The following is a 21,984-nucleotide window of genomic DNA, read 5'->3' as shown; positions in this document are numbered from 1 at the left end:
CCTGGTGAAGAAAGAAGTTCACATTACGCTGAAGATATTGTTGAAAAACAAAGCTGCAGCATCCAAATTGGTAATGAAGAAGTAAAACTGTCCCTATTTGCAGATGGTATGATACTATACATAGAAAACCCAAAAGACTCCATGAAAAACTACTGGAACTAATAGAAAGATTCGACAGAGTGGCAGGATACAAGATAAACATACAAAAAATCAGTTGGCTTCCTATATACCAGTAAAGACAGTGACGAAAAGGGAATAGGAAAACAATACCATTTATAATAACTCCTAAAAAAATAAAATACTTAGGAATAAATCTAACCAGGAATGTAAAAGAAAACTACAAAACACTACTGCAAGAAACCAAAAGAGATCTACATAATTGGAAAAGCATACTATGCTCATGAATAGGTAGACTCGACATCGTGAAAATGATTGTTCTACCCAAAGCAGTGTGCAAATACAATGCAACCTCAATCCAAATACCAGCGACATTCTTTAAAGAGATGGAAAAACTAATCATTAACTTTATGTGGAAAGGGAAGAAGCCCTGGATAAGTAAAGCACTATTGTAGAAGAATAAAGTAGGAGGACTCTCACAACCTGACCTCAGAACCTACTATACAGCTACAGTAGTCAGAACAGCCTGGTATTGGTACAATGACAGATACGTTGACCAATGGAATACAATTGAGAACCCAGATGTAAATCCGTCCACCTACAGTCACCTGATCTTCAACAAGGGCCCAAAGTCCATCAAATGGGGAAAAGACAGTCTTTTTTTTTTTTTTTAATAATTTTTATTCTGCTTTAAGTGAAAGTTTACAAATCAAGTCACTCTCTCACATAAAAACTTATATACACCTTACTACATACTCCCAATTACTCCTCCCTCCCAATGAGACAGCCCATTTCCTCCTACCAGTCTCTATTTTCATGACCATTTTGCCAGCTTCTAACCCTCTCTACCCTCTCATCTCCCCTCCAGACAGGAGATGCCAACATAGTCTCAAGTGTCCAGCTGATGCAAGTAGCTCACTCCTCATCAGCATCTCTCTCCAACCCATTGTCCAGTCCAATCCATGTCTGACAAGTTGGTTTTGGGAATGGTTCCTGTCCTGGGCCAACAGAAGGTTTGGGGACCATGACCACCGGGGTCCTTCTAGTCTCAGTCAGACCATTAAGTCTAGTCTTTTTATGAGAATTTGGGGTCTACATCCCACTGTTCTCCTGCTGCCTCAGGGGTTCTCTGTTGTGTTCCCTGTCAGGGCAGTCATTGGTTGTGACCGGGCACCATCTGGTTCTTCTGGTCTCAGGATGATGTAGTCTGTAGTTCACGTGGCCCTTTCTGTCTCTTGGGCTCATAATTACCTTGTGTCCTTGGTGTTCTTCATTCTCCTTTGATCCAGGTGGGTTGAGACTCACATTAATGCATCTTAGATGGCCGCTTGCTAGTGTTTAAGACCCCAGATACCACTCTTCAAAGTGAGATGCAGAATGTTTTCTTAATAGATTTTATTTTCCCAATTGACTTAGATGTCCCCTGAAACCATGGTCCCCAAACTCCTGCCCCTGCTTCGCTGACCTTCGAAGCATTCAGTTTATTCAGGAAACTTCTTTGCTTTTGGTTTTGTCCAGTTGTGCTGACCTCCCCTATATTGAGTGTTGTCCTTCCCTTAACCTAAAGTAGTTTTTTTCTGCTATCTAATTAGTAAATACCCCTCTTTTGTCCTCCCTCTCTCCCCCCTGTCCTAACCACAACAGAATGTGTTCTTCTCAGTTTAAACTATTTCTCAAGATCTTATAATAGTGGTCTTATACAGTATTTGTCCTTTTCCAACTGACTGATTTCACTCAGCATAATACCTTCCAGGTTCCTCCATGTTATGAAATGTTTCACAGATTCATCACTCTTCTTTATTGATGCATAGTATTCCATTGTGTGAATATGCCATAATTTATTTATCCATTCATCCGTCAATGGGCACCTTGGTTGCTTCCATCTTTTTGCTACTGTATACAGTGCTACAGTGAACATGGATGTGCATATATCTGTTTGTGTAAAGGCTCTTATTTCTCTAGGATATATTCAGAGGAGTGGGATTGCTGGGTTATATGGTAGTTCTATTTCTAGCTTTTTAAGGAAGCGCCAAATCAATTTCAAAAGTGGTTGTACCATTTTATATTCCCACCAGCAGTGTATAAGTGTTCCAATCTCTCCACAGCCTCTCCAACATATATTATTTCATGTTTTTTGGATTAATGCCAGCCTTGCTGGAGTGAGATGGATTCTCATGGTAATTTTAATTTGCATTTCTCTAATGGCTAATGATCTTGAACATTTCCTCATGTATCTGTTAGCTGCCTGAATGTCTTCTTTAGTGAAGTGTCTGTTCATATCCTCTGCCCATTTTTTAATTGGGTTGTTTGTCTTTTTGTAGTTGAGTTTTAGCAAAATTATGTAGATTTTAGAGATCAGGCGCTGGTCAGATATGTCGTAGCTGAAAATTATTTCCCAATCTGTAGGTGGTCTTTTTACTGTTTTGGTGAAGTCTTTAGATGAGCATAGGTGTTTGATTTTTAGGAGCTCCCAGTTATCTGGTTTCCCTCCGGCATTTTTAGCAATGTTTTGTATTCCGTTTAGGCCTTGTATTAGGGCTCCTAACGTTGTCCCTATTTTTTATTTCGTGATCTTTATCATTTTAGACTTTATGTTTAGGTCTTTGATCCATTTGGAGTTAGTTTTTGTGCATGGTGTGAGGTATGGGTCCTGTTTCATTTTTTTTGCAGATGGATATCCAGTTATGCCAGCACTGTTTGTTAAAAAGACTGTCTTTTCCCCAATTAACTGACACTGGGCCTTTGGCAAATATCAGCTGCTTCTATGTGGATGGATTTATATCTGGATTCTCAATTCTGTTCCACTGGTCTATGTTTCTGTTGTTGTACCAGTACCAGGCTGTTTTGACTACTGTGGCTATATAATAGGTTCTAAAATCAGGTAGAGTGAGGCCTCCCACTTTGTTCTTCTTTTTCAGTAATGCTTTACTTATCCAGGGCTTCTTTCCCTTCCATATGAAGTTGGTGATTTGTTTCTCCATCACATTAAAAAATGTCATTGGAATTTGGATCGGAAGTGCATTGTGTATATATAGGTAGCTTTTGGTAGAATAGACATTTTTATAATGTTAAATCTTCCTATCCATGAGCAAGGTATGTTTTTCCACTTATGTAGGTCCCTTTTGTTTTCTTGCAGCAGTACCTTTTGTAGTTTTCTTTGTATAGGTCTTTTACATCTTTGGTAAGATTTATTCCTAAGTATTTTATCTTCTTGGGGCTACTGTGAATGGTATTGATTTCGTGATTTCCTCTTCAATGTTCTTTTTGTTAATGTAGAGGAATCCAACTGATTTTTGTATGTTTATCTTGTAACCTGATACTCTGCTGAACTCTTTTATGAGTTTCAGTAGTTTTCTTGAGGATTCCTTAGGGCTTTCTGTGTATAAGATCATGTCATCTGCAAATAGAGATAATTTTACTTCTTCCTTGCCAATCTGGATGCCCTTTATTTCTTTATCTAGCCTAATTGCTCTGGCTAGGACCTCCAGCACAGTGTTGAATAAGAGCTATGATAAAAGGCATCCTTGTCTGGTTCCTGTTCTCAAGGGAAATGCTTTCAAGCTCTCTCCATTTAGGATGATTTTGGCTGTTGGCTTTATATAAATGCCCTTTATTATGTTGAGGAATTTTCCTTCTATTTCTATTTTGCTGAGAGTTTTTATCATGAATGGGTGTTGGGCTTTGTCAAATGCCTTTTCTGCATCAATTGATAAGATCATGTGATTCTTGTCTTTTGGTTTTTTTATATGGTGGATTACATTAATTGTTTTTCTAATATTGAACCAACCTTGCATACCTGGTATAAAGCCCACTTGGTCATGGTGAATTATTTTTTTGATATGTTGAATTCTCTTGGCTAGAATTTTGTTGAGGATTTTTGCATCTAAGTTCATGAGGGATATAAGTTGGTAATTTTCTTGTTTTGTGGTATCTACCTGGTTTTGGTATCAGGGATATGCTGGCTTCATAGAATGAGTCAGGGAGTATTCCATCCTTTTCTATGCTTTGAAATACCTTTAGTAGTAGTGGTGTTAACTCTTCTCTGAAAGTTTGGTAGAACTCTGCAGTGAAGCCATCTGGGCCAGGGCTTTTTTTTTTTGGGAGTGTTTTGATTACTTTTTCAACCTCTTTTTTTGTTATGGTTCTATTTAGTTGTTCTACTTCTGTTTGTGTTAGTTTAGGTAGGTAGTGTGTTTCTAGGAATTCATCCATTTCTTCTAGGTTTTCAAATTTGTTAGAGTACAATTTTTCATAGTAATCTGATACGATTCTTTTAATTTCAGTTGGGTCTGTTGTGACGTGGCCCATCTCATTTCTTATTCAGGTTATTTGTTTCCTTTCCTGTATTTCTTTAATCAGTCTGGCCAATGGTTTATCAATTTTGTTAATTTTTTCAAAGAACCATCTTTTGGCTTTGTCAATTCTTTGAATTGTTTTTCTGTTCTCTACTTCATTTAATTCTGCTCTAATTTTTATTATTTGTTTTCTTCTGGTGCCTGATGGATTCTTTTGTTGCTCACTTTCTATTTGTTCAAGTTGTAGGTACAGTTCTCTGATTCTGGCTCTTTCTTCTTTATGTATGTGTGCATTTATCAATATAAATTGACCTCTGAGCACTGCTTTCACTGTGTCCCAAAGGCTTTGATAGGAAGTGTTTTCAGTCTCGTTGCATTCTATGAATTTCTTTATTCCCTCCTTAATGTCTTCTATAACCCAGTCTTTTTTGAGCAGGTATTGTTCAGTTTCTAAGTATTTGATTTCTTTTCCCTGGTTTTTCTGTTATTTCTACTTTTATGGCCTTAGGGTCTGAGAAGAGGCTTTGTAATATTTCGATGTTTTGGATTCTGCAAAGGTTTGTTTTATGACCTAATATGTGATCTATTCTAGAGAATGTTCCATGTGCACCAGAAAAAAAAGTATACTTTGCAGCTGTTGGGTGGAGTGTTCTGTGTAAGTCTATGAGGTCAAGTTGGTTGATTGTAGCAATTAGATTTTCCATGTCTCTATTGAGCTTCTTACTGGAAGTCCTATCCTTCACTGAAAGTGGTGTGTTGAAGTCTCCTAGTATAATTGTGGAGCTGTGTATCTCACGTTTCAATTCTGTTAAAGTTTGTTTTATGTATCTTGCTGCTGTATCATTGGGTGCATAAATATTTAATATGGTTATATCTCCTGGTAAATTGTCCCTTTAATCATTACGCAGTGTCCTTCTTTATCCTTTGTGGTGGTTTTAACTTTAAAGTCTATTTTCTTTGAAATTAATATTGCCACTCCTGCTCTTTATTGATTGTTGTTTGCTTGATATGTTTTTTTCCATCCTTTGAGTTTTAGTTTATTTGTGTCTCTAAGGTGTGTCTCTTGTAGGCACATATAGATGGATTGTGTTTTTTTATCCTGTCTGCAACTCTCTGTCTCTTTATTGGTGCATTTAGCCCATTTACATTCAGCATAATTATACATAAGTATGAGTTTAGGATTGCCATTTTGATGCCTTTTTTTGTGTGTGTTGAAAATTTCTTTTTTCCGCTTACTTTTTTGTGCTGAGAAGTTTTTCTTTGTAAATTGCGTGTTCCTCATTTTCACAGTAGTTGAATTTATTTTTGCTGAGTCGTTATGTTTATCTTGGTTTTTATTTTGAAGTATGGAATCATTGGACCTCTTTGTGGTTACCTTAATATTTACCCAGATTTTTCTAAGTAAAAACGTAACTTGTATCATCCTGTATCACCTTGGTTTCCTCTCCATATGGAAGATCTATGCCTCCTGTATTTAGTCCCTCTTTTTTAATTATTGTAATCTTTTATGTAATGACATCAATGATTCCCTGTTTTGAGCAATTTTTTAAAAAATTAATCTTATTTTGTTTTTGTGATTGCCATATCTGTTCTGTGACCTTGTGTTGTGTTGGTCCTCGATATTATTGATTTTCTGACCAAAGACTTTCCTTTAGTAGTTTCTGTAGCTTTGGTTTGGTTTTTGCAAATTCTCTAAGCTTGTGCTTATGTATAAATGTCTTAGTTTCACCTTCATATTTGAGAGAGAGTTCTGCTGGATATATGATCCTTGGCTGGCAGTTTTTCTCCTTCAGTGCTCTATATATGTCATCCCATTGCCTTCTTGCCTGCATAGTTTCTGCTGAGTAGTCTGAACTTATTCTTATTGATTCTCCTTTGTAGATGACTTTTCGTTTATCCCTGGCTGCTTTTAAAATTTTATCTCCATCTTTGGTTTTGGCAAGTTTGATGACAGTATGTCTTGGTGATTTTCTTTTGGGATCTATCTTGTATGGTGTTCGATGAACATCTTGGATAGATATCCTTTCATCTTTCACGATGCCGGGGTAGTTTTCTGCCAATAGATCTTCAACTATTCTTTCCGTATTTTCTGTTATCCCTTCCTGTTCTGGAACTCCAATCACACGCAACTTATTCTTCTTGATAGAATCTCACATGATTCCTTGGGTTTCTTCATTTTTTAAATTCTTTTATCTGATTTTTCTTCAACTATATTGGCGTCAATTACCTTTTCCTCCATCTCCTCCACTCTGCATTCCTGTTCCTCGAATCTGCTCCTCTGACTTCCCGTTGAGTTGTCTAATTCTGTAATATATTGTTAATCTTTTGGATTTCTGAATGTTGTCTCTCTATGGATTCTTGCAGCTTATTAAACTTTTCACTATGTTCTTGAATAGTCTTTTTGATTTCTTCAACTGCTTTATCAGTGTGTTCCTTGGCTTTTTCTGTAGATTGCCTTATTTCATTTCTGAGGTCATCTCTGATGTCTCGAATCATTCTGTATATTAGTTTTTTATATTCTACATCTGGCAATTCCAGGATTGTATCTTCATTTGGGAAAGAGTTTGATTCTTTGATTTTGGGGTTTGTAGAAGCAATCATGGTCTGTTTCTGTATGTGATTTGATATCAACTGCTGTCTCTGAGCCATCTATAAGAGGTTTAATGATTTATTTTATATTTGCTCACTGAGTCTTATCTTCTTGTTTTGTTTTGTTTCAGTACACCCAGATGGGCTACTAGATTGTGCTAGCTTGATTGTCGTAGCCTTTAAATCAATTATGTCCTGTTACCAGCTGGTTTGCGCTGTTACCAGATATATGAGCTTATGAGTCCATTCATTATTTTTGAATAGAATCAGCTTGTAGGTGTCCTGATAGTGGGTCACCTAGTGTGTGGTGTAGGCTGTCACCTATTAAAGGAGTAGTAGTGATGGTTATATGCACCAGTGTCTAGTAGCAGAAGGGGGTCACACTTCGAGGAGGGCAGGATGCTGATAGGCTTTCCCCACATGCCAGTGAGGTAGGAGTGTTTCTATTCTCTAGAGCACTATGGTAGGTGGGCTCTGCAGCTGTACTTTAGCCACCCAATGCTTGTACCTCTAAAGATTGGTAGGCATCACTATCCTCAGATCCCTTTAGCAGGTGGCTAGGTGGTGTGGGTGGAGCTTCAGCCCTCAGTTCCCTGCTGTGGATCAGTGAGGGCTCTGTTTAATAGGTAGAGAGGTATCAGACCTCCAAAACTTGCCTTTCCACTGCTCAGCTATAACAATTATAGTCAGATCTCTATCAGAATTGCCTTTGCATTATAATAGCCACCTGGTTCCCTGTAGGGATGAAAGCCAAAGACCGTGGAGCTTTTATACTTGGGTGGAGCTGGTTCTGTAGTATTATTCCAGTGTAGGGAAGTCAGGGAAGGATTTTTCCCCCCTCATTTTTAATTGTTTCTTCTCTCAGGCCAGGAGAATGTGTTAGAAAAAAAAAATCCCCTGCAGAGCACTTCACTCCCTGGCCCGGCGAATTCCAATGTTAATGAAGACAGCTGGGGCAGGGAGGGGAGGGATCAGATAGATAGGAGAGGCTAGATAGACAAAGTTACTTATCTTGTTTGGTGAGGATTGTTTTATCTGAGATTCCAGAGGGGTGTGTCACCTGTGCCCACTGTCTGGGTCGAGATTGCCCCTGAAGGTTAGGGCTGCGTCCTGTGCTTACGCCATCTCAGGAAGCTGTTTTCAGCCCCATCATTCTGGCTGCAGGGAACCGTGAAAGCTCAAGGCTGTGGCGTGGCATGCCAGCTCCGGAAGCGGTTGCTGGTTCAGCACGCAGCTTTTCACTCCCCTGTCACTCAGGTCAACTCCTTAGTTCTGTGTTTGATGGTCCGGGTTCGTAGATTGTCATGTATGTAATCGATTCACTTGTTTTTTCGAGTCTTTGTTGCAAGAGGGATCAGCAGAAGCTGCTACCTAGTCAGCCATCTTGGTCTTGTCTCAAGACAGTCTTTTAACCAAATGGTGCTGGCAAAATTGGATGTCCATCTGCAGAAAAATGAAACAGCAACCACATCATACAGAAAAACTAATTCAAAATGGATCAAAGACCTAAATATAAAACGAAAAACTATAAAGATCATTGAAGAAAAAACAGGATCAATGTTAGAGTCCCTAATACATGGCATTAACAGAGTACAAACCATAAGTAACAACACATAAACTCCAGAAGATAAGCTAGATACCCGGGATCTTCTAAAAATTAAACACTTATGCTCATCAAAAGACTTTACCAAAAGTGTAAAAAGAGAACCTACACACTGGAAAGAATATTTTGGCTATGACAAATCAGACAAAGGTGTAATCTCTTAAATCTACAGGAAAACCCAATACCTCTACAACAAAAAAAGACATATAATCCAATTAAAAAAAGGGCAAAGGAAATGAACAGATACTTCACCAAAGAATATGTTTAAATGGCTAATGTACACATGAAGATATGCTTTCAATCACTAGCCATTAGAGAAATACAAACCAAAACCACAATGAGATACCATGTTGAGCTGCCATTACTGGCATCAAAAAAAAAAAAACAACAGAAAATAACAAATGTTGTAGAGGCTGTGGGGAGATTGGGACTCTTATGCACTGCTGGTGAGAATGCAAAATGGTACAACCACTTTGGAAAATTATACGGCGCTTCCTTAAAAAGCTACAAATAGAAATACCATATGATCCAACAATCCCACTCCTAGGAATATATCCTAGAGAAATAAGAGTCATCCCACGAATAGACATGTGCACGCCCATGTTCATTGCTCCACTGTTGACGATAGCAAAAAGATGGAGACAACCTACATGCCCATTAACAGATGAATGGATAAACAAACTAGGCTACATCTTCAAAGCATGTTACAACGTGAATGAATCTGGAGGGCATTATGCTGAGTGAAATAAGTCAATCACAAAAGGACAAATGCTGTATGAGACCACTACCATAAAAACTTATGAAAAGGTTTACATACAAAAAGAAACAACCTTTGAGAATTACGAGGGAGTGGAGGGGTGGGGATGAAAAACACTAGACAATAGATAAGTGGTACCTTTGGTGAAGGGTGAGACAGAAAAAAAAAAAGGAAAAACAGCTCTAGGAATTGACGGAATACCAATATCGTAATATTTTCCTATGGGGCAGTTCTACTTTGTCCTAAAAGGGTTGCTATGAGTTGGAATAGACTTGATTGCAATAGGTTAATATGGAGTAGTGGTTAAGAGCTACAGCTGCCAACCAAAACACTGGCAGTTCAGATCTACCAGGTGCTCCTCGGAAACCCTGTGTGGCAATTCTACTCTGTCCTGTAGAGTCACTATGAGTTGGAACTGACTCGATGGCAGTGAGTTTGATTATAGGTCCTTGGATGGTGCAAATGGTTTGTGCTTGACTACTGATGGTTCAATCCCACCCAGTGGGGCCTTGGAAGAAAGGCCTGGTGATCTGCTTCTGTCGTGATTACAGCCAAGAACCCCAAACCCCTGTGGAGCAGTTCTACTCTGTAACACATGGTGTCACCATAAGGTGGAATCGACTTGATGACAGTGTTTTTGTTTTAAAATATCTTCCTATAATTACTAACACAATTAATTCTGAATCAATCCCCGACTCCTTCCAATAGTTACTCATATTAAAAGCAGCATCACCTTCTAAGATAGCGTCTTAATTTGTGACTATCAAATCCCATTGTTTAGAATTAGCAAATCTGGTTGTTCAGAATTAGGTTTTGCTGTTGTTGGATCCATTGAGTAGATTCTGACTCATAGTGATCCTATGTGACAGATTAGAACTGCCCCATAGTGTTTTCTAGGCTGTATTATGGGAACAAATGGCCATGTCTTTCTCCCATGAAGTGGTTGGGTGGGTTCAGACTGCCAGCCTTTCAGTTAGCAGTCAAGCGCTTAACCATTGCATCACCAGGGCTCCTTGCTAGGATCCTCTATTTTCTTCAGGAAGCATTTCAAACAAAGCAGTCTTGACAGTGCTCTTGCAGGGGCATTTCAGATGATATCTGCTCACCAGCGAGCAGGCTGTCTGCACTGGGACATCCCTCCTTACAGCGTCTACAACATTTCCAAGCAAAAGGCACTGTTTCTGGTTCTGGACATCCTCGTTTTTTGAGATTTCCACAGCCAAGTGATCCGTGTCTTTTCCACCTCACCAAAGAAAACCTAACCTCTTGTCACCTGGCCTTTTAGAGTTTCTAATTACAACAAAGGGTCTTTTTGCTAATTGTATTTTGAATAGTGCACCAGTGTTTTTAAAGAAGGCTCCAAAACAGAGCAGGACAAGTCATCCCGCCTCTATCAGTGATCCACCTCCGGTTTGGATGACCGAGGCAGAGTCATTCCAGCGCAGACAGCTTGCTTAGCTTTGTGATGGTTCTGCTGATCAATGGTTTGAAATGATCATGCGTAAGAAGACGTTGACTTTCTTCCCACTGAGCAGTGGTTGCGTAACTACTCTAGTCCAGTGGTCAGCAAGTTGCTGCCACTTTGTGACATATTTGGATTTATTCTTTGTTTATAGAAACGTAAGCCAGAAAGACTCATATTTTTGGCAGTTGATGAAAGCCGTTTAAGTTACATTTTTGACACTGTAATTAAGTGTGAGCTCAAGTCAAATAGTGCATTCCATATCCCTTCCAGGTGGGGAGGACAGGGAGCTGGCAGGGAGTGTACTGTCTAGCTTGGCTTAGGTCTCAGGGAATCCAAAGAAGGCTTTGATTTGTAAAGGGTTGGATTGAATGGTGCCTTCCAAAATAGATCTTTAGAGGTACGAACTAACAAAATAAATGAAAGAAAATTGGATTAATTTGAATAATTCTGCTGCTTTGATTCAAAATCCTTGAACACCTACAAAAACAAAATGTGTCTTAAAGCACAGCTTTGCCTTTGGATTCTGGAACTTTCTGTTGCTGTTTATAAGCAGGAGGAGCCAGAAGTGTATTTTTAGATTGACGGAGGCGTCCAAAGGAGAATGAAGGTACTGGGAGGGCCTTCCAAAGTACCGATAGGAGATTGCTTGGCTTCTTGGAGTTTGCAGATTTGAAAGATGCCTTTCAGATCATGTTGTTGAAACCAGATCCAGGCCCTTTTTGTTACTGATTGTTTTTAGATGAACTAACATTGAAATCTAGTAGCAAATTGGGTTAGATGTAGATGAGTATTCCACATGGTCAACTTTGGCTTTTATTGAGAATTACAATAATGAATGGGGTGAGAATTAAACACAGCGTTAAGCGCAGAGTGGAAGCTCAGAGAAAACTTCAGCACAGCACACCGGCTTTGTGGTCAGAAAGATCTTTGTTCTAACCCTGGCCCTGCTTCTTACTTACTATCTGACCTTGGACTAAGAACTTAGCCTGGCTAAGCCTCAGTCTCCTTATCTGGAAAATGGGAATAATAGCTACTAATACCTAGGTTTGTGGTGAGAATTAACTGAGATGATTAATATACATAAAACATTCTCTGTGGTTCATGGGATCTGATGAATTAGTAGTTACATAATTATTGTACTAACAGGATAAAGAAATGAAAAGGCGTTTTCTTAGAAACTGTTTCCTGAATATTTCGGGGGGAGATGCTGTTAGTCACAGACCCTCACTGGAATGTTTATACTAAGTACAGATTTGGCGTTATATAAGATACACCAACAAGCACACTACCTTCTGGATTCTGGGGAAGGTTATAGGGATGACATAGTAGATTGCTGATCTATAGCAGACAACCAACAACTGATTGTTCATTTTTTAAAATATCCAGTGCTCAGACAGGAGCTGCATAGAAAACATAGAGAGGACAGAAATTAATTTTAACACGCTCTCTCTGCCACCTACGTGTGTTTTTAGGAACTCTAGGGCATGTTTCAGGAGGGAAAGCTGGATGCATGTGATCCAGTGGCATTTAATAAAACTATTTTGAGTGGAAAACTGGCCTGACCCAGACACAAAGCCTCCTTTGATAAACCACTTTGCAGAGCCAACGTTCCTCCCACGTAAGAAATAACTACCCTAGTCCATATGGAACTCCATTCTTCCCTAAATGTACTTAATGTCTGAGAGAAACAGTTGAATGGAGCTGATACATCTTGTCTTTGTTTTGTTGCCATCATACAGCATGTAAACAAATTTTCAGAGCAAGGTTGTGCAGGTTTCCTCTAGAAATTCACAAGAAAATCGCAGTTCTGTCTTTGGAACTGGCTTGAAAAGTACTGAAATAAACAAGAATTTACTTGGTCCTTTTCTTCTGGCCTGAAATTGATTGATGAGACAGGACCTGTCTTGAACTTTGATAAATACCTTGGAAATATTTTGAATTGAATGTTAACCGTAGTGGCGTAGTATTTAAGTGCTATGGCTGCTAACCAAAAGGTCAGCAGTTCGAATCTGCCAGGCACTCCTTGGAAACTCTGTGGGGCAGTTCTACTCTGTCCTGTAGGGTCGCTATGAGTCGGAATTGATTCGACGGCAGTGGGTTTGGTTTTTGGTTTATTGTAATATGAAGCTACATATAATTATTTGTTGAAAATTAAGTATTTTGGTACACTTGATTTGGAGGATAAACTAATAATTAAAAATAGTTGGAGTACTTTAACGTTGCTGGTACATCATTTATGGCAAAATCCACTTTCTAACTTTCAGATAGCTTTTGTTGATTGTAATTTGGCACAATCATTTGTCATACTGCAAATAAGAGAATACAGTTTCTGCATGCATTTTTAATTTATGACATCCTTTTCTTGCAATACCAATATAATCCATCTTGTCAAACGTTAGTAAACCAAGCCAGAAAGCTTTTATTAGTAAATTTATAGCTACAATAATAAAAAGAAACAAGAAGGTATATTTTGTAAAGACCATTACTTCAGATGTAAATCCTTCCTTACATTTGAGAATAAGGGCATATCTGACTTTATATTTTTAATTTAATTAATTTAGCCAAAACCTACATCTGAAACAGCCCATGCTTGTACCACTACCTAAAAGCCAATCTTTTTTTTTTTTTTTTGCAGCTTATTCCCCAGGGCAGACACAATGTGTTAAGCAAAATCATTAATTTTACTTTAGGTTTAGATTTAAGCAATGCTTGCCATCATGGAAAACTCTTCAATGTCATTTGGTACTATCTGCCATTATTGTACATCACAAGGATTGTAACTCTTCATATTGAAAACTTTAGCCGACGGGAAGAATAATTATCACATTTACCCAGAGATACCTGAATTTCATTCACATGATATTTTTTAATATTTAAACCACAAATTAATTGTAAACACTTGATCAAGAATATCACAAATAATGGCGTACCCCAAGCCCTCTGAATGCTCCCCAACTTACAATGGCCATAATTCACAGCACTCAGTTCCTGCCCGCTCAGAGGACATCTGTCATCATTATGTTTAAATCCAGATGAATGTTCCTAAAACATTTTTTAAGTTCTTTACTATTTTACTTTACTTTCCAAACTTCGAAACCTGCATTATGGTATTGATTTTTGCAGACGCATTGAATGATGAACTTCCTTTGTGCCATTTTACACTCATTTTATTCACATTATCATATTCCTGTGGAAGATATTTATTATGGATTGAATTGTATCTCCCAAAATACATGTTGGAATCCTAACCCCTATACCTGTGGATGTAATCCCATTTGGGAATACGGTTTCCTTTGTAAATGTTAATGAGACTGTATTGGTATAGGGTGTGCCTTAAGCCAATCACTTTTGAGTTACAGAAAGAACAGACTAGTCAGTGAAGCAAGCACGAATGGGGGAAGATAGATGCTACTCGGAGATCTTCAAGGAATGTTGAGAAGAACTCTAGAAAAGATGAAACAAGGATTTTCCCCCTGAGGACAGAGAGAGAACCTTCCCCTAGAGCCAGTGCCCTTGAATTCAGACTTTTGGCCTCCCGAATTGTGAGGAAATAAATTTGTTTGTTAAAGCCATCCACTTGTGGTATTTCTGTTATAGCAGTTCTAGATAACTAAGAATACCTTCCCGTATAACCTGAATGTTGTTCTTAATTTAAACTCTTAGCTTTGTTTCTAAATGTCCTTTTTATGAGATTCTTCTGGCCCACAGTCCTTTATTTTTGGACATGGCATTATGTAATGTTTTGTTGTTATTGTCAGGTGCTGTCGAGTCAATTTTCGGCTTATAGCAACTTCGTGTGACAAAGTAGAACCGCCCCATAGAGTTTTCTAGGCTGTAATCCTTACGGAACCCGATGAGGCATATGGAGTTAGAAAGACTTTGGTTCCAAGTCTTTTGGTTCTTCTGTTTTCTTGCTGTGACTATAGGCAACTTACTTCTCTGTGCCTCGTTTTCTCTAGCTATAAAGTTGGGCTGATAACACGTATGCCCAGTATTCATTTTGTGATGATTGGCCCCTGGCTTGCCTTCCTATATAGTAGCTGCACTTTGGGCTGCTGACTGTTGCTTGAGAAAATGTACAGAACTGTGCTGGCTGCTCTCACTTTGAATTTGAGATCCACAGATCTCTTGACGGGCACTCAACTTGGCTTGGCAGTCCATTTCTTTGAACACGTGTGCTACTCAAGGTTGTTCTCTAGCTCCCTTCTCCCTGCTCAACCTTTAAGTGATGGATGGTCTCGAGGGTCAACTTTCATCATTTTTTCTTTGTTATCTGCCCTCACCCCTCCCCCATAAGAAATGGGATCTAATCACGTGGCATTAAAGCTATCCATATACTGATGATTCCCAGTCTTATCTTCCCACTTATAACCAGCCCCTAACTTGTATCTCAACATGAACATCCATAAGCACCCATGACTTAAGTATGCATCTTGATCTTTTCTTTCCAATCTTGTATTCTCATTCTTCCCAAGAGTTGTAACATGGAAACACCATCCCTCCAATATCTATAAAATGGGACATACCAGTTTTGTAGTTGTTGGGGCCATAAAATAAAATACATCAACAATCACAGACCACAGATAATCTCTGATTCCTCTCTTTTCCTTACTCTCTGCCTCCAATCTATCAGATAATTTGGTCAGACTTCTAGCCTCCAGAATTGTGAGAAAATAAGTTTCTGTTTGTTAAAGCCATCCCCTCGTGGTATTTCTGTTATAGCAGCCCTAGGTAGCTAAGAATACCTTTCCCTATAAGACGAATATTGTTCTTAATTTAAATTCTCATCTTTGTTTCTATGTTTTCTTTTTATGAGAAGCTCCTTGTCCATCATCCCTCACCAGGATTGATGCAAGACAGTGGCGTCACCAGGTGACATGGGGGTGTGGACCACACCGGGTGACACTCTCTGAGGCAGTGACACCAAAATGACTGTCTCTAAAATTTTTGTGTAGTGTTTCGGCAGAAATTTATAATTTTTTTAGAAATAATTTAGAATTTAATTATTTTTTAGAAAAATATCCTTGTAGTCACTTATAACAACAAAAACATTTTTCATAAGCCCAGCTTACATGTATTAGTATACTAACAAGGCTAAAACTCTATGCTGATTTACTTTTTGAACCTTCTAATTCACTGGGTTTTTTTTTAATGCCCTCTGGTCAGAACTGTCATTATTACTCAATTACAGTGACACTTGGTCAGAACTGTCATTATTATTCAATTACAGTGACACTTGGAATAACGTGGTTTTGTTTGCACTCACTACAAGCACACACTATTGTTTTCGTTGCTGCCCGTTTTTTTATAGTTTTTCATATTTTCTGGTGTTTTAGCTACAATATTGTGTTAATTACTGTTTGTGAATCTCTGTCAGTAGCTTTTTTGAGAGTTAGTGGTAATTAAAGGAAAAGAAGGAGTGATACACGAATTAGGATTTATGAGTCCCATTAGTACAAAAAAACATTACTAAGGATTCTGTATGGTCTGGTATGAGAGGAGTTCCATGGAGGGGGGGGTGACACCAACCCTAATGACACCACTGATGCAAGGGCAACTTAGCTGGTTTCTCCTGCCTCCCGTTTGTGCACATCTACAAACCCACCCTTTATGTAGAGCTGGGGCAACCTTGAAAGCATGTCAATTCAATCACGTGACCCCTATTTAATCCCTCTCTCAGTCGTTTCCCACCATATTGGGGGTAGAGTCCAGACTCCTTCATATGGCCTGGCCCGTGCCCACACTGCACATGCCATATGAAATCACTGTGCCCTGTTACTGCATTCCAGTGTTGTTTCTGTTCTTCTAATGTGCCAAGCTTATTCATAGCTCAGGAATATTGAACTAGCTGGTCCTGCAGCATGGAAGGCTGTCTCTGCATCCGCACGTGCTAGCTCCTATTTGTTGTTCATGTTTTAACTTAATGCCACCTTCTCACCGAGGCTCACCTCCTCGGTGAGGGCCACTCCTCAGTGAGGGTCATCTCCTTGGTGAGGGTCGTCTCAGTGAGGGCCACTTGCCGGTGAGGGCCACTCTTTGGTGAGGCTCACCTTCTTGGTAAGGTTCATCCCTAGTGAGGGCCACTCCTCAGTAAGGTTTGCTTTTTGGTGAGGCCTTCCTTGACCATCCTATCTAATATGACCAGTAACCAGCAGGCACACTTTTATTTATTTATTTTTTATATAGTGCTTTCTTCTATTGTATGTTCTCTTTTTTATTTCATTCCCATCCTCCCTCCTCAACTCTTTCTCTCTCTCCGACAGAATATAAGTAACGACAAATACTTACCTATTGGTGTCTCTGTGCCAGATACTTGGCTACAGTTGTAGACAAGACTGGCAGAGTCCCTGCTGTGGGCTCTGGAGTCTGACTCCTGAGGACTAACCAAGGCTTTTCCACATCCACATTGTATAGCCTTGGACAAGTCACTTTACATTTCTGTGGCTCATTGTCTTCATCTGTAAAATGGAAACATTGTCTGTCTCACCGGGTTGTTGTCTGAGCATTAAAGACAAGTAAGGCACTTAAAAAGAGTGCTTTTTATACAAGGTATCGAATTGGTTAAATGGATTTTTAATCCTTGGACTGTGTCCTTCTGAGGTCACCTCATGACACTGGCCCGTTACAGGCCACTGGTGGTTCTCCATGCTGACCCTGAATGAGAAGTACTCATGATGCACCACAGAGAGGCTCCCTGCTTCCTCCTGCCCAGGAAACGGGGAACGCAGAAGTTACTTCACTGCCAAATCCCACGTTTCATCTGACTGTGCGTAAGACTATTCCTTAGGTATCTTTTTCCTAGGGCTGCTGTGGCAAAATACCACAAACTGGGTAGCTTTTGAAAACAGACGTATATTGTCTCAGTTCTGGAGGCTGAGAATCTGATATCAGGTGTCGTTGTGTGGATTCCGTCTGAGGCTTTGAGGGAAAATGTGTTCCATGCCTCTCTCCCAGCTTCTGGTAGCTCGGGCGTTTTCTGGCTTGTAGCTTACAGCATCTTGTGGTGTCCTTCCTCTGTCTCCCTGTCTCTCTGTCCCTTCTCCTCTTACAAGAATAGCAGTCATACAGGATTAGGATCTATCTTATGCCAGTATGACCTCATGTTAACCTAACTGATAACTTCCTCCAAGATTCTCTTTCCAAACAAGAACATATTCACAGGTACAAAGGTTAGAACTTCAACATATCTTTTGGGGGGGACAGCACTCCAATCCATAACAGCTTCTGTGAAAAGTTCTGAGCTGCTGGTCTGAGGAGAAAAAATGAGCCTTGGTGGTTTTCTTTTTTGAGAGATATGAACAAAATGCAGTAGGAACCTGAGGATGGGATGAATTATGCAAAGGATATTTTCTACAAAATGCTTTCTCTGACATGATCTGAGTTTCCCTTTTTTGGAAGCTAATCAGATGTTGATCCCAAAACCAAACCCAAACCCATTGTCGCTGAGTCGATTCCAACTCATAGCAACCCTGTAGGACAGAGTAGAACTGCCCCATAGGGTTTCCAAGGCTGTAATCTTTATGGAAGCAAACTGCCACATCTTTCTCTCATGGAGCAGCTGGTGGGTTTGAACCGTCGACCTTTTGGTTAGCAGCTGAGCACTTTAACCACTGCACCACCAGGGCTCCTTATCAGATGGCAAAGTGCCTCTCAATTACCCCTTCCTTCAGCTCCTCTTTGTGTAGTCAGGGTTTTGGTCCTTATTTACATTTCACCAATCTCATTGGACACAATGTTTGAGGAAACCAGAGTGTCCACCTATGGTCTAGTATCTCAGTAAAAAATTTTGAAACATAATGCATACGGAAAAGTACCTGAAAAATAAATGCACACCACACTTAATTATACTAGAGTGAATAGTAGTGTTACCCTGAAAGTACCACCTGTGACCCCTCTGACCCTTGCCGCTCTCCCCTAAAGGTAAATATTTCTCTTTGTTTTCATGGGCATTGCTTCTTTGCTGTTCTTTATGGATTTTCCATCTAAATGTGCATGCCTAGTCACTATAGCTCTGCCTGCTTTTCAGTCTTTATGTAAAGGGATTCATACAGTGTATTCCCTTGTGTTGGGCGTCTTTCACTCAGCATTGTATTTGTGAGGTTTGTCCGGATTGTTGTTGTAGCCGCAGTGTCTTCATTTTTGCTGCCGTTTAACATGGCAATGTATAAATATACCATATTTTATTGTTTTTTTCCTACTGTTGATGGGTATTTAGGTGGTTTCCAGTATTTGGCTATTACAGAAATTGTTGCTGTAAACATTCTTGTATGTGTTCCTTGGTGCATGCATGCACATATTTCTGTCTTGTATACGTTCGTTCAATAGTCGAATTGTAGTCTTTAACAATAGTAGATGGGCTAGATTTTCTCCATTTACTTCTCCAGTCCACTCTGTGTTCTTCTCTGCCCTGCTTCTTGTCCCAGGAAGTTGATATCATGGACTGTATTGTTTGGGCTCCCTCGCCGTCTGTTTTCCCATTGGATTCAATTAATGAGAGGTGTCATGGTCAGTGTTCCCTAAAGAAACAGAACCAGTGCTTTATCTGTCTGTCCATCCAGCCATCCGGCCATTCGGCCGTCCATCCAACTGTCCGGCCGCCCATCTGCCCATCCACCCACCCACCCATCCATCATCTATCTAGATTTATTTTAATGAATTGGCTCGCATTTGTGGGGGGACTGGCAAGGCCAAAATCTGTGGGTCAGGTGACAGACTGGAGATTCCTGCAGACTTGTGTCCCCAAACCTATAGTTGAGGCAACTAGAAGGGTGAAGGGTGAGGAGTACTGACAAAATGTCTTTGTGTAGTCTGGGGGCAGAACACACTTGAGGGAAAACTCTCTTTTTGCTCTTCAGGCCTTCAGCTGATTAGATGAAGCCAACCCACACTGTGGAAGGTAATCTGCTTTATTTAAGGCCAACTGATTTAATCACATGTAACTAGTTCATAACAGAGTCTAAACTAGTGTTTGACCAAACAACTAGGCACCGTAACCTAGCCAAGTTGATATATAAAATTAACTATCACAAGAGGCACCAGAAGGAAAGTAGAGGCCAGGAGGAGAGAATTCAGGTATTTATTTCCTCTTCCTGTTGGCTACAGGTTGGTGGTGGCCTTTTCCCTCTATGGAAAGTCACAGCTCCTGTTGTTGGCTCTGCTCTGTAATTACAGCGACAGCTGCATCTGTTTCTTGGTGTTGACAACTGCTACTTCCTTTTGCCGCCTTAGGAACGAGGATAGTCATGGCTTCCCACTTTTGCTACCCCGAAGACTTTATCACCTTTTGACAAGTTGCCGTGGACTTGATTCAGAGACATGGTGACTTGTGTGTCAAGAATAGAACTGTGCGTCATAGGGTTTTCTTTTCTTTTTTTTATCGTGGTGAAAATACACACTCAAAAACATTCACCAACGCAACTTCCACATGTAGAATTCAGTGACATTGATTATATTTTTCTTGCCGTACCACCATTATTGCTATCCTTTTCCAAACATTCTACCACCATTAACACAAACTCAGTGCCCCCCAAATGAAAGCTCCCCTTTTTCCTTCCCTTTCACCCGCAGTAACCATTAATCATTTTTGTTTATTTCATGTAGGTGAGATCATACAGTATTTGCCCTTTTGCAACTGACTTATTTCACTCAGCGTGATGTCTTCAAGGTTCATCCATGCTGTGGCAGGCATCAGAATTTCATTTCTCTTTATGGCTGCATAATATTCCATTGCATGGATATACCACATTTTGTTTATCCATTCATTTGTTGATGGGCATGTTGGTTGTTTCCATTTTTGGCTATTGTGAAAAGTGCTGCAGTGAACACTGGTGTACATACACAAGTTTGTGTTCCTTCACTTCTGGGTATAAACCTAGGTTTGGGATTGCTGGGTCACATGGTAACTCTATGTTCAAATTTTTGAGGAACCGTCAAACTGTTTTCCACAGTGTCTGTACCATTTTATATCCATCAGCAATGGATGAAGGCTCTGGTTTCTCCACGACCTCACCAATACCTATTCCAGTTTTTTGATCGTTGACATTCTCGTGGGGGTGAAGTGATATCTCATTGTGGTTTTCATTTGCATCTCCCTAATAGCTAAAGAGGTGTACTGGTGGTATAGTGGTTAAGAGCTCGGCTTCTAACCTAAAGGTTGGCAGTTCAAACTTGCAGCTGCAAGTTGGAATCAACTCAACAGCAACTAACTAACAAGAACAATGACAATTTTAATATAGTTTAATGTATCAGTCTTTCCTTTTACAGTTAGTGTTTTTGTGCCTCGTTTACAAAATCCCACCATCCCAAAGTCAGGGAGATACTCCCCTATATTATCTTCCAGAAAATTTATTATTTTTGCCTTTCTCATTTAGATTTGCAGTTCACTGATAATTGTCAAGTTAATTTTTCTCCATATGGATATGCCATTTTCCCAGCACCATTTACTGTGTGGTCCCTTTCTTCACTGCTCTGAAGTGCCACCTTTGTCAGCCATATGAGCGCATCTATGGAGCTGCTTCTTGGGTCTCCCCTCTTCTATTGGTATGTTTATTCTTGTATGAATACCACTATGACCTAATTGCCGTACCTTTACAGTAATGTTTGGTAGGGCAAGCTGTTCCACCTCACTCTTCTTCAAGAATATGTTGGCTATTTTGACCCTGTGTATTTCCATATAAATTTTAGAATCTGTCAAGTTCCATAAAAATCCTGTTGCAGTGTTGTTTGGGTCTGCACTGAATCTGTTGATCGGTTTGTATGGAATTGGCGTCTTTATAGTAGTAAGCCTTGCCATCCATGAGCGTGGTGTATCTGTCCATTTGTTTCAGCCTTCTTTAGATAGTATTATGTACTGTAAAGTTCCTGTACATATTATGTTAGGATTTATTCCATATTTTAAAATTTGATGCCAGTGAAAATAATATCTTCCACAATTTTCATTTTCTACTAATGCTGATGTAAAGAAATAAAATTTACCTACCTATACTGACCTATATTGGAGTCCTGGTGGTGCAGTGGTTAAGTGTTAGATGCTATCCAAAAGGTCAGTAGTTCGAATCCACCATCCACTCCTTGGAAACCCTGTGGGGCAGTTCTACTCTGTCCTTATAGGGTAGCTATGAGTTGAAATGATTTATTTCCAAATTCTCTTGGATTTTCT

The 21,984-nt window shown here is 39.5% G+C and overlaps 1 long non-coding RNA gene across 2 annotated transcripts in view; it reads right to left on the bottom strand.

Annotated features, from left to right (window-relative positions):
• Positions 1–1,773: 1,773 nt before the first annotated feature.
• LOC126070565 (uncharacterized) overlaps positions 1,774–21,984 on the bottom strand; it is a 29,378-nt gene continuing 9,167 nt past the window's right edge. The window contains exons 2-3 of one of the 2 annotated variants that reach the window (XR_007516221.1): positions 17,115–19,342; positions 1,774–8,444 (exon numbers count right to left, since the gene is read on the bottom strand). This is a non-coding gene — a long non-coding RNA (uncharacterized LOC126070565). The remainder of the gene's footprint in view (positions 8,445–17,114; positions 19,343–21,984) is intronic. The other variant, XR_007516222.1, reaches the window with a different exon arrangement.

The sequence above is a fragment of the Elephas maximus genome, chromosome 2, assembly GCF_024166365.1.
Source record: "Elephas maximus indicus isolate mEleMax1 chromosome 2, mEleMax1 primary haplotype, whole genome shotgun sequence".
NCBI lineage: Eukaryota > Metazoa > Chordata > Mammalia > Proboscidea > Elephantidae > Elephas > Elephas maximus.
This window is presented reverse-complemented; position numbering and strand designations above follow the sequence as displayed.